This window comes from Myotis nattereri (assembly GCF_964212035.1).
Source record: "Myotis nattereri genome assembly, chromosome: 3".
Taxonomy (NCBI): domain Eukaryota; kingdom Metazoa; phylum Chordata; class Mammalia; order Chiroptera; family Vespertilionidae; genus Myotis; species Myotis nattereri.
This window is the reverse complement of record NC_138077.1, coordinates 133,978,006-133,988,097: the sequence shown is the minus strand read 5'-3', so window position 1 is coordinate 133,988,097 and position 10,092 is coordinate 133,978,006.

Genomic DNA, 10,092 nt, shown 5'->3' with positions numbered 1-10,092 from the left:
CTGTGGAGTCAGCCCTCTGCAGTACAGAGCAGCCTCTTTTACCCCTCCGCCTTGGGAACAAGAGCTCTCCTTTGATGGAGGGATTGCGTGCTGATGTGGAAGTTCAGAGGGTTCGGAATGATGTTCCCTTTATTTAGTCAAGTATATTCTACTTGAAAAGCATATGGGCCAAAAATACAAGTGTCCCTTTCCCACTGCTAGCCCAGATATTGTGAACAGTGTAAGCATGCCGTGAAGACGGGACACCGTGTGACAACTTCCTAAGCCCGCTCGGCTTGGCAGGCTTCAGATCACTTTAGGAAATGAAGCATTCGCACTCAGAAGGGGGCAGATGCCTGGCAAGGCTTCAGAAAATCTGTGTCTAGCCCTGGGGAAATTAACCACAGGTAGCTCCTGAAGCTTACCTCTCAAGCACAGGTGCCTAAGGTACAGATGCCTGAAGCAGAACCTCACAGATGGAAACTGTTTCCTTGTACTAATTGCTCCATTCCTAAGGGCTCCTCTGCATTCCTACCGTCTCCTCCCCCTTTATCTTTTTGAAAGAGCTGAACTCCATTTCCTCTTCTTATCTGCCCCATTAATAAGCAAACCCTGTTTGTGTGTGCAGTTCTTACAAGAGACATGAATTTTTGGTTTTCTAGCTAAATATCTGACAAAACTAAATCTGAATGTATTCATTTTTCCCCTTAAGTATGCTAAGTGCCTCAGGTGAGAAGTCACAAATTCATGAAGAAAGGCTTGATGACCAAAACCACGAGTCTTGCTGGGATTTGTCTCTGAACATATTAAAAACCAAAACCCTGCACCACTGTGAACGTGATCCTGACTGGACTGTCTTGGGCTCAGCTCTGCTTTTCCCTCCGCAGCCCCACTCAGTGACATGGTCCCACTTCGTTCTGGTCGCCTCCAGCCTCGCCGCTTGTTAGTTAACCGTGTCAGCATCAGCAGGCATTCCTCTTCCCTCACCCTAGTGTTTCTCTTCCCCTACCCTCATGTGCTATGTTCTGAGAATTCTGGCCTCATTTCTGAACAGAGACACAGTGGTACTAGAGCACTCATAGAAAACTCTGACTTTAACGTACATTTACCAAATTTGTGATTTTTCTGACACTACAGCAAAAACATGTTAATCGGAAATAATTCTTTATGTATATAAAATGTTTGAGAATGTTTAGCCTTTTATTGGAATTTATTTGGGAAATACCCTTCTACAGATTTACGCTTATTATGTTCCTCTGATTATAACCCAAATAATTTCTTAACCCTTTCATTACTTATGCAAATATTCAGCTATCCTTTATGATATATTAGAGTGGGTATAACATTTTTATCATCTAAAATAAAATATTTAATTCTCTCTGTGTTACTAACACACTTTTCTATTTGTTCAAATTGAATCTGAACACTAGAACTTCGCCTACACTGTATTTCAACTGTTATTCCCTCCCATTGTATATGATAACACAAATATTATAAGAAAACCTAGTATCTAAAAATTTGAATTTGCATGAAAGACATTTGAAAGTAAATATTTGATTTACAAAATAATTTTTTATTTTTCAAAACAATTCTTTTGGCATGTTCGTGGGAAACACTTGACTTGTTTGAGGGGAAGTGGGGTATATACTAGTACACAAGTTTTTTAAAATAGCTGAAGATTCAGGTTGCAAATGATAGAACCTAAATCGAACCAGCTTGAGCAAAGAGGCAATGCTTTTTTGACTTACGTAATCAAAGTTCAGGAAGAAAAAAACCAAAACACCGTCACTTCTCCGTACCTCTTACCACTCCCTTTTCTCCAAGCGGGCCCAGTTCTCTCAGTCCACCTTCAAGTGTGGCGAGTCGGAAATAGCCAGCAGGTGCGCTACAAATTCACGGTTAGAGTTCCACTTTGCAAAAGCCTGGAAGGAAGTACCCCTACGGTCCGTTCCTTGCAGGCTTCTTCCCTGAGGACCTGTGAGCAAATGTCCCACCCCTGGAGAATCAGCTCTGCAGTCAGCCTGCCCTGGCTGATGTTTGCAGCAATAAACGTCTCCTCAGGAGAAACTCAAAGGAACACCTTGGCAAGACAGATACATGGCAAATAGCCTGGAAATTGATTTTAGATACATTTCATTTTCTCTAATCAGAACTCTTTTACCAAAATTACAGTCAAACTAAGTAGATTTGAGGATGAGCTGTTAAGTTTCTCCAAGGCACTAAATGATTTGCAAACTCAGTCTGTGTTTAAAATGGTGTGCCGTGGTTAGAAGGTCATCTATCCACATTTCTCACCTGGATTCCACTCAGCTGTGGTGTGTGGACCAACTCAAAAACATTTCCTTTGCTTTGGGGCTTTGGTTTCTTTCCAAATAAAATTTCTAGAAGCTGCATTCTCTCTGGAATCAACCTCTGGCATTCCACAGCAGAGCTTCACCACGCAGTGGTGTCTCTACCTTAACTGCAGTTTCCACACAAAGATCAGACTGGGAACCGGGAGAGGGGTCATAGAGCCACTGTCAACCTCACGGGTCTGAGGTTTGGTGCCCTTAAAGAGGGAACAGTAAGCTTGTCTTGTACATACAGATACGCAGGTAACTGTTTTTTAGACCAATACTGAGTAATAAGAAGTTGAAATACTTGGGCATTTTACAAGGTCCTAACTTTTCTGTTTATACTAACCTGTGTGCGTGTGCGTGCGTGCGTGCATGTGTATACTCTGTTTCAGTAAACCCCAATCAGTGGCTTATGATTTTGAAGTTTCAGGTCAGTGTAACACTAAAGCCCAGGAAGCTGCACTCCATTCCGGGTAGTGTGTCATTTCTGAAGTTACTGTCTTGAGAAATTTTTCAAAACTTCCCTCCTCAGCCATTTAGATTGGACAACACCCATTCGCCAGGAGAAAAGACAGCTGCTTGGGGGTGTCTTGTGCCTTCCGACATGAAAGTCAGGGTCTGCCTAACATAGAAGTGGGGTTTTTTTTGTCTTTACCATTTCTCTTTAATTTTACAGTAATTTATGGTTTGGATGAACCTCACAGCAACCCAAGCCAATGCTGTAACAGGCACTGTCTCTCTCAGACCTCAAGAATTGCTATCTGAAAACCTCAGTGGGAAGACTGTGGGGCAGAGACGGAAGCCAGAGATCAAGACAGTCTGAACCCATGCGAGCACTTGTGCATGTTTTCATTGCATTTGTGTCAATTGGCTGCTTTCAACTGCAAGTAACAAAACAAACAGTGCTTGTGCCTAATGACTTCAATTCTTACTTGAGTCTAGAAATAGGTGATCCTCAGGGTTGGGTTGGCAGCTCACTGTTGCTTTCAAGAACCCATCTCTTTTCATCTTTGGCGTTTTTACCTTCCTCTATTTGTTAGCTTTCAGCTTCAGCCTTGGTCACCAACCTACTCACGATATTGCTAGCACAACTCCAGGCAGCACGCCCTCGCATGGCAGCATCCAAAGGAAAAAGAGGTGGGAAAGAGCTCTTTTCAGATGTCTCCTTTTAATCAGGGAGAATGCTGTTCCCCTCCCGCAGAAATCCCCTTATGTCTCGGGCCAGGACTAGGTCACTAGAGCAAGACAGGTAGCAAAGGGGAATATTTCAATTCTTCAGCCCCTCTGGTAGGATATGGTCAAGGAAGAAAGAGGCTAGAAATGGATGTTGGTTGGCATTCAACAGTGTTGGTTACAATGTTCATGAAAATAAAAAACAGGCTGCACTCTGAAGAGAGCCGTACAACTAACTTGGAGTGACCACCCTTTGGTGACTAGAAACAGTCCAGAATATCCTTTCCCTTTATTACTAATAACGTGGGAATTTTAGTCTGTGGTGCGTAATATTTTTACTGGCTTTCCAACCAAATCTTCAATCCCTTCTTTTTGTTTTATAAACCAGTTTTCAGGGTTCCACCATTATTCTGAATAAAGTTGCGTGATTGAAGGGGGGGAAAGGTTGTTCATTAACAAATTCACGTACACACTTGAATATTTCTCAAAACTGCTCAATATACAGGGTTATGTATCCTTAGCTTTGCCATATTATTTGAGCCAAACCACAGCATACCCCAGGCTCCACTCTCTCCCCTTCAAAGCAGCAGGGTGGCCTTCCCACAGGCCCTGCATCCCTCAGCACCTGCAGGCTTATGTTGCTTCAGTTACTTTAAGCTGCATGGCGAAAGCATGTCGCCTGCACTCCATCTCTCTTCTCTTCCCAGCTTCCTGGTTTCCTCTTTGCTATCTCCTCTAAAAATAACCCAGAACATATATTCTTGATCTGAAATTCACAGGGTTGCAGGAAGTATAAAAAGTAAGTCTATATGTGTTAGGATTCGAGGTTGGAGGGGATGACTGGGCTTCTTTGGGGGTGGACCTAGATGGTACTGTGGTCTCTACTGAGCAATATATTCTTTGTGGGATGTTGCAAATTACAGATTATGTCCAACTTAGAGGCCCGGTGCATGAAAATTTGTGCACTCAGTGTGGGAGGGGGGAAGGGGGGTCCCTCAGCCCGGCCTGCGCCCTATGCAGTCCAGGACCCCTGGGGGATGTCCACCTGCTGGCTTAGGCCCACTCCCTGGAGGATTAGGTCTAAGCTGGCAGTCAGACATCCCTCTGGCAGCCCGGGAGCCCTCGGGGGATGTCTGACTAACAGCCATTAGTCGGACATCCTTAGTGCTGCTGAGGAGGCAGAAGAGGCTCCCGCCACCGCTGCTGCACTCGCAGCCATCAGCCCAGCTTGTGGCTGAGCAAAGCTCCCCCTGTGGGAGCGTACTGACCACCAGGGGGCAGCTCCTGCATTGAGTGTCTGCCCCCTGGTGGTCAGTGCACATCATAGCAACCGGTTGTTCCCAGTTCCACCATTATGGTCAATTTGCATATTAGCCTTTTATTATAAAGGATTTCTTCATGTGGCCTAGGACAGAAAAGTATGCTTATGGGCCTGCGTGCAATTCAGTCACAAGGTCAGATGCTCATGAAAACAAAAAGCTGTTGAACCAGGCTAGGTCAGTCAGTCCTGAGTTTTCTCCATTAATATTTCTGTGAATGCTGTGGCATGGTCATGAGCACCAGCAAGTGCTGTTAGAGAGACAGTAGCAAGCCCAAAAGTTTAAGATTGAGAAAAGTCTATTAACAGCTTTCTGTCAGTAAGACCATGATTATTTTGTTTTAGCTGCACAATATCTTAGTCTGGTTGTTTTTAGGGGCAGATAATTTCACAACCACTAATATGATGAATTCAGCTCCCCAGCCTTGCCATATTAAACCTTTTAGCCTTGCCTAGCCTTAGTTCTCCCATTTCTAAGAGCATAACAACAGTAACGATAATAGTATCTGGGAATAGTATAGTGAATTTGTTTGCTGTATTCTAGGGCAGTCCTAAAGTTTTTACACACTCATTGAATCTTCACCACATTCCTATGAATTAAGTACTACAATGACATCTGTTTTTAGAGGAAATCAAGGCAGAGAGAGTTGAAATAACTTGCCCAAAGGCACCCAACTGCTAAGTGGTGACTCCAGATTCAAACCCAAGCATTCTGACTCCAAGGAATAGAAACCCTACCCAACTCATAGCACTTGGTAAGGACTGAATGAGGTCAATACCTGAAAATGTTTTGTAAACTGTAAAACCATACATGCATAGCAAACATAATGCAGTCCATGCACCATAACTAAATTCCCTTCGTAGTGGTTACTAGTAGTATGGCTTATATTACCACCCAAACAACTAAATTTCCCTTAGTATGCTCCTTAGCAACCACTCCAGAGTACCCAGACAGACACATTTCCAGGGAAAGATGCAGGATCTTAGCAAAAGTACATAACCCTTCGAACTCCTAGGGTATAGATAATAGTAGGTATTAGGGGAATAAGATAGCCTACAGGAAATCAGCATGAGCTCTCAAGTGCTGGACCCCACCAGCCCTCATATAAATTCCAGATGATTGTGAATGTTCATATTTATTTGGAAGTATTTATATAAAAAGATTGATGTTGAGCCCAGCCGGTATGGCTCAGCAGTTGAGCATTAACCCAGGAACCAAGAGGTCACTGGTTCAATTCCCGGTCAGGGCACATGTCCAGATTATGGATTTGATCCCCGGGGTGGAGGGGGTGTGTGCAGGAGGCAGCCGATCGATTATGTTTCTCTCTCATTGATGTTTCTCTCTTATGAAAAAGGCCTCCCATTAAAGAAGACTCATTGCAGCCATTAAAAGTAATATAGGTTAGCAAAAAAAGGAAACCTATCTTTTTTGTAATCTAACACAGTGGCCAGTATTGTGCTTATGGCAGCCAAGGCAGGCAGAGCCACCCATCCTGACCACAGGACCTCTTCTAGGGAGTGAGTTAGCGTTGGAACAGTAGGGGGCGCTGTAACAGGCAGAAAGGCCCAGAGGTTAGCCCCAACCAGTGCCCTCCACAGAAGCCCTCTGACAGGACCTCGCTGAGTCCCTCTCCATGTCCCTAACTCTGGGCTAACCCAGCCAACATAGGTAAGCCAGGTGTGCCTCAGAATTCCCCAACTGTGACCATCTTAGACCTGCAATAGCATCTGAGAAACGCTTGTCCAACTGTGCTCCTCTCGTCCCAGGCCCAGTCCAACTCAGGCTGCTGCATTCAGGAGGTCACATAAGGGGTGGTGGGGGAGGAAAGGCCCTAGACTGACAATCAGGAGTCTGGGGTGTGCTGGTCTGTGCACCACAGAATCTCTTTGGGTGTAGGTTTCCTTGTCTATAGCATAAGGGGGTGAGCCAGGTGATTTTATCATTCTTTCCAGACCCACAACTCTCATTCTAAAGCACTTCAATCTTGGAATTCAGAGCAAACAGGGCCCCAATAGCCAGTACTTACCTATATATAAAGCCTAATATGCAAAGTGTCCCCTCGGGAGTTCTACTGACCAGGAGTTTGATAGCTCACTATGATGTGTGTTGACCACCAGGGGGAGGCGTGGAACAAAGGATGGCCCCAACCAGCAGCCGGCACTCAGGGAAGGGAGGCTGTGGCCAGCAGCCGGCAGCTGCTAGGGACCCGAATTTCATGCACTGAGCCTCTAGTGCAGCCGTTCTCAACCTGTGGGTCGTAACCCCTTTGGTGGTCGAACGACCCTTTCACAGGGGTTGCCTAAGACCATCCTGCAATATCAGATATTTACGTTACGATTCATAACAGTAGCAACATTACAGTTATGAAGTAGCAACGAAAATAATTTTATGGTTGGGTCACAACATGAGGAACTGTATTTAAAGGGCCAGAAGGTTGAGAACCACTGCTCTAGTGGAATGATAAAATTTAAGCATTTATGGAAAAGGCCTCCCATTAAAGAATGCTTATTGCAGTCATTAAAAATAATATAATTAGTTAATCTAACTCATTCTCATTCACCTCCAACATTGCCCTGACTCCTCATAATTTATCAAAAGTATTCCTGCCCTGGCTGGTATGGCTCACTTGTTTGGAGCGTCCTCCCGTAAACCCAAAAGGTCGCAGGTTAGAATCCCGGTCAGGACACATACCCAGGTTATGGGTTCAACCTGGTCAGCTCTCGTGCAGGATGTTTCTCTCACATCGATGTTTTTCTCTCTCTCCCCTCTCCTTTCCTCTCTCTAAAATCAATTTAAACACACACACACACACACACACACACACACAAACACACACACACACACATCCTTGGGTGAGGATTAAAAATTAAAACTTAACTCCCCCAGCAAGCTATCAACCCCATTCTTCTCTGTGTCCCTCCCTGTTAGCATGCTGTGGATGGTTAGGAGCATGACCCCCAGAGCCAGGCTGCCTTGGCTTGAATCCTGTGCGACCTTGGGCAAATGACTTAACCTCTCAGTGCCTGTTTCCTCATCAGTAAATTGGGGACAAAAACAATACCTAAGTCAATATGAGGATTAAGTTAGTGTAAACACCCAGTACCCGGAAACAATCTTGTGTTAGCTCCTCTTATTGTTGTGTGTCATTGTCTACTTATTGACTTGTTTTATAGTTGTTTCTAATCATTCTTGGGAGGATTGTCCCCTAACCGGTGTCCTTTCCCAGGGCTTAAATAGTGCTCTGCACACAGCAAAGACTTTGATAAATGCTTATCAGTTTCCCAGAGCAGTCTGTTTCAAATAGGAGAAAGTCCTTCGTCAGAATTGTGGTAGGGGGTAACCTGCCCTTACTTTAAACTCTGGGTGAGTGTTGGAGAGAAGAGTTATCACTTTGTTTGAAGCCTTGTTTCATGTTTTCCCTGAGAGTGTCCTTTAGCCAGAGCCACCTCGGGACTGCCTTGCACTGGGCTTCAGACTACAGGTTAAAATTAGCCACATCACGCTGGGAGGGGGGACAGAGGAGGCAGGATTGTGGTGGGAGAAGATGAAACAGACCTGCCATGGTGACAGTGGTGCGGAGAGACAGAAACAAGAGCCCCCTCAAATGTTGGCATCCATCGAGGGGCTCTAGAGCCTAGGGATCCCCAGGGTTAGAAAAATCCTGAATTCACGCTGTGCATCTGTGTCTTGTGCAAGGTCTGCTGCTGCTGCATTTTAGCGCTTGACAAGTGGAATCTTCCAGACTACTCCTTTTGTAATTACAGAGTGTCTTTGGAGTTGGTGTGGGTGGATGCTGTTTATAGAACTACTTGGACTAAGAATCCTGCTCCTCAAAGGAACACTAGCTTTACACTCGTCCAGTGTTGTTCTTGCAAAACAACATCATATGTCCATCTGGGGGAAAAGAGAGGAGAAAGGACATCATTGAATTTAAGGACATGAGAAATACCAGAGCATAGACCAGCCCTGAATAGAATTCAGCAGGAATTATCTGTCTTGTACGCATCCTCCCTCCTCTCTCTGAACCTTTTCCTCATTCCATGGTATACCTCCTCTGTCCAATGCCCACTGCCTTCCTGTAGTCTCAGTACCCTAACCCACCAAAAATACATACAAAACCCTCCGCTCTCAGGACAGGGGTGCACCTCGCCCTTTTATGGCTGTATTTTGAAGGCGGGCTTTGATAACAGAGACCTGGGTTCCAATCCTAGCTCTGCTGCTGCCAAGTTTTCTGAACCACTATGCATCACCACCCATCTCCTATGTCAAATACAGGTAGTAACGCTAACCCCACCTGGTAATGTGCTGTCAGCTGCAAGTAACCGAAAAGCCAACGCAAGGGGTTTAACCATTAAGGAAACTTATTGACCCACGTGATCAGAAGTTCAAAGGTGGGACAGACTGATTGAACCCTGGTGTCAGGAACACAGGCTCTTCCTGCAACTCTGCCTCCCATCCTCAGTGTCAGCTGCATCTTCAGGCTCCTTCCAAAGTCAGAGTGGCTGCCAGCAGGACAGAGAGAGCCACTCCCTCCACCACAAACTAATAACACATCAGGAGATGCTGTGTGCTGATTGGCCTAGGCCTGGGTTCCTAAACCAATTACTAGCAAAGAAGGGACAGGAGGACGTGATTGGTACATAGAACAGTTTGGTTCTCAAACGTTGGCATGCATCAGAATGACCTGACGGACTTATTAATCCACAGATGCTTGGGCCTCAGCCCCAGAGTTTCTGTTCCTCTGAGTCCAGGGAAGAGCCTGAGAATTTGCCTTCCTAACAAGTTCTGAGAGGAGACTGCTGCTGCTGGACCACACTTTGAAAACTGCTGGCATAGACTAATCGGGGGTGCCTCTGGACTAAGGTCAGTTCCCTAAATTGCAAGTGTAATGGATATTGGAGAGTTAACAGCTATCTTCAAAACCTTGCAGAGTCCATGTGGGATTGTTTCAGTAGTCATTGCTGTGCAACAGGACACTTCATGACTTAGTGGCTTAAAACAGCAATTCTTTGCTATTTCTAATGGTTCTGTGGGTTGACTAGGCTCAGCTGGACAATTTTCACTTAGGGCCTCCTATGCAGTTGTGGTAAGAGGTTGGTTAGGGTGGAATCACCCAAAAGCTACATTGAGCTGGACGTCCAATATGGCTTCCTCACTCGCATGTCTGGAACCTGGTGTGGGATGGCTGGTGTGGTCTCAGAAGAGTGACATTTCTTTTTCTTCGTTTTTAAATATATTTTTATTGATTTTAGAGAGGAAGGGAGAGGGAGAGAGAGAGAGAAACA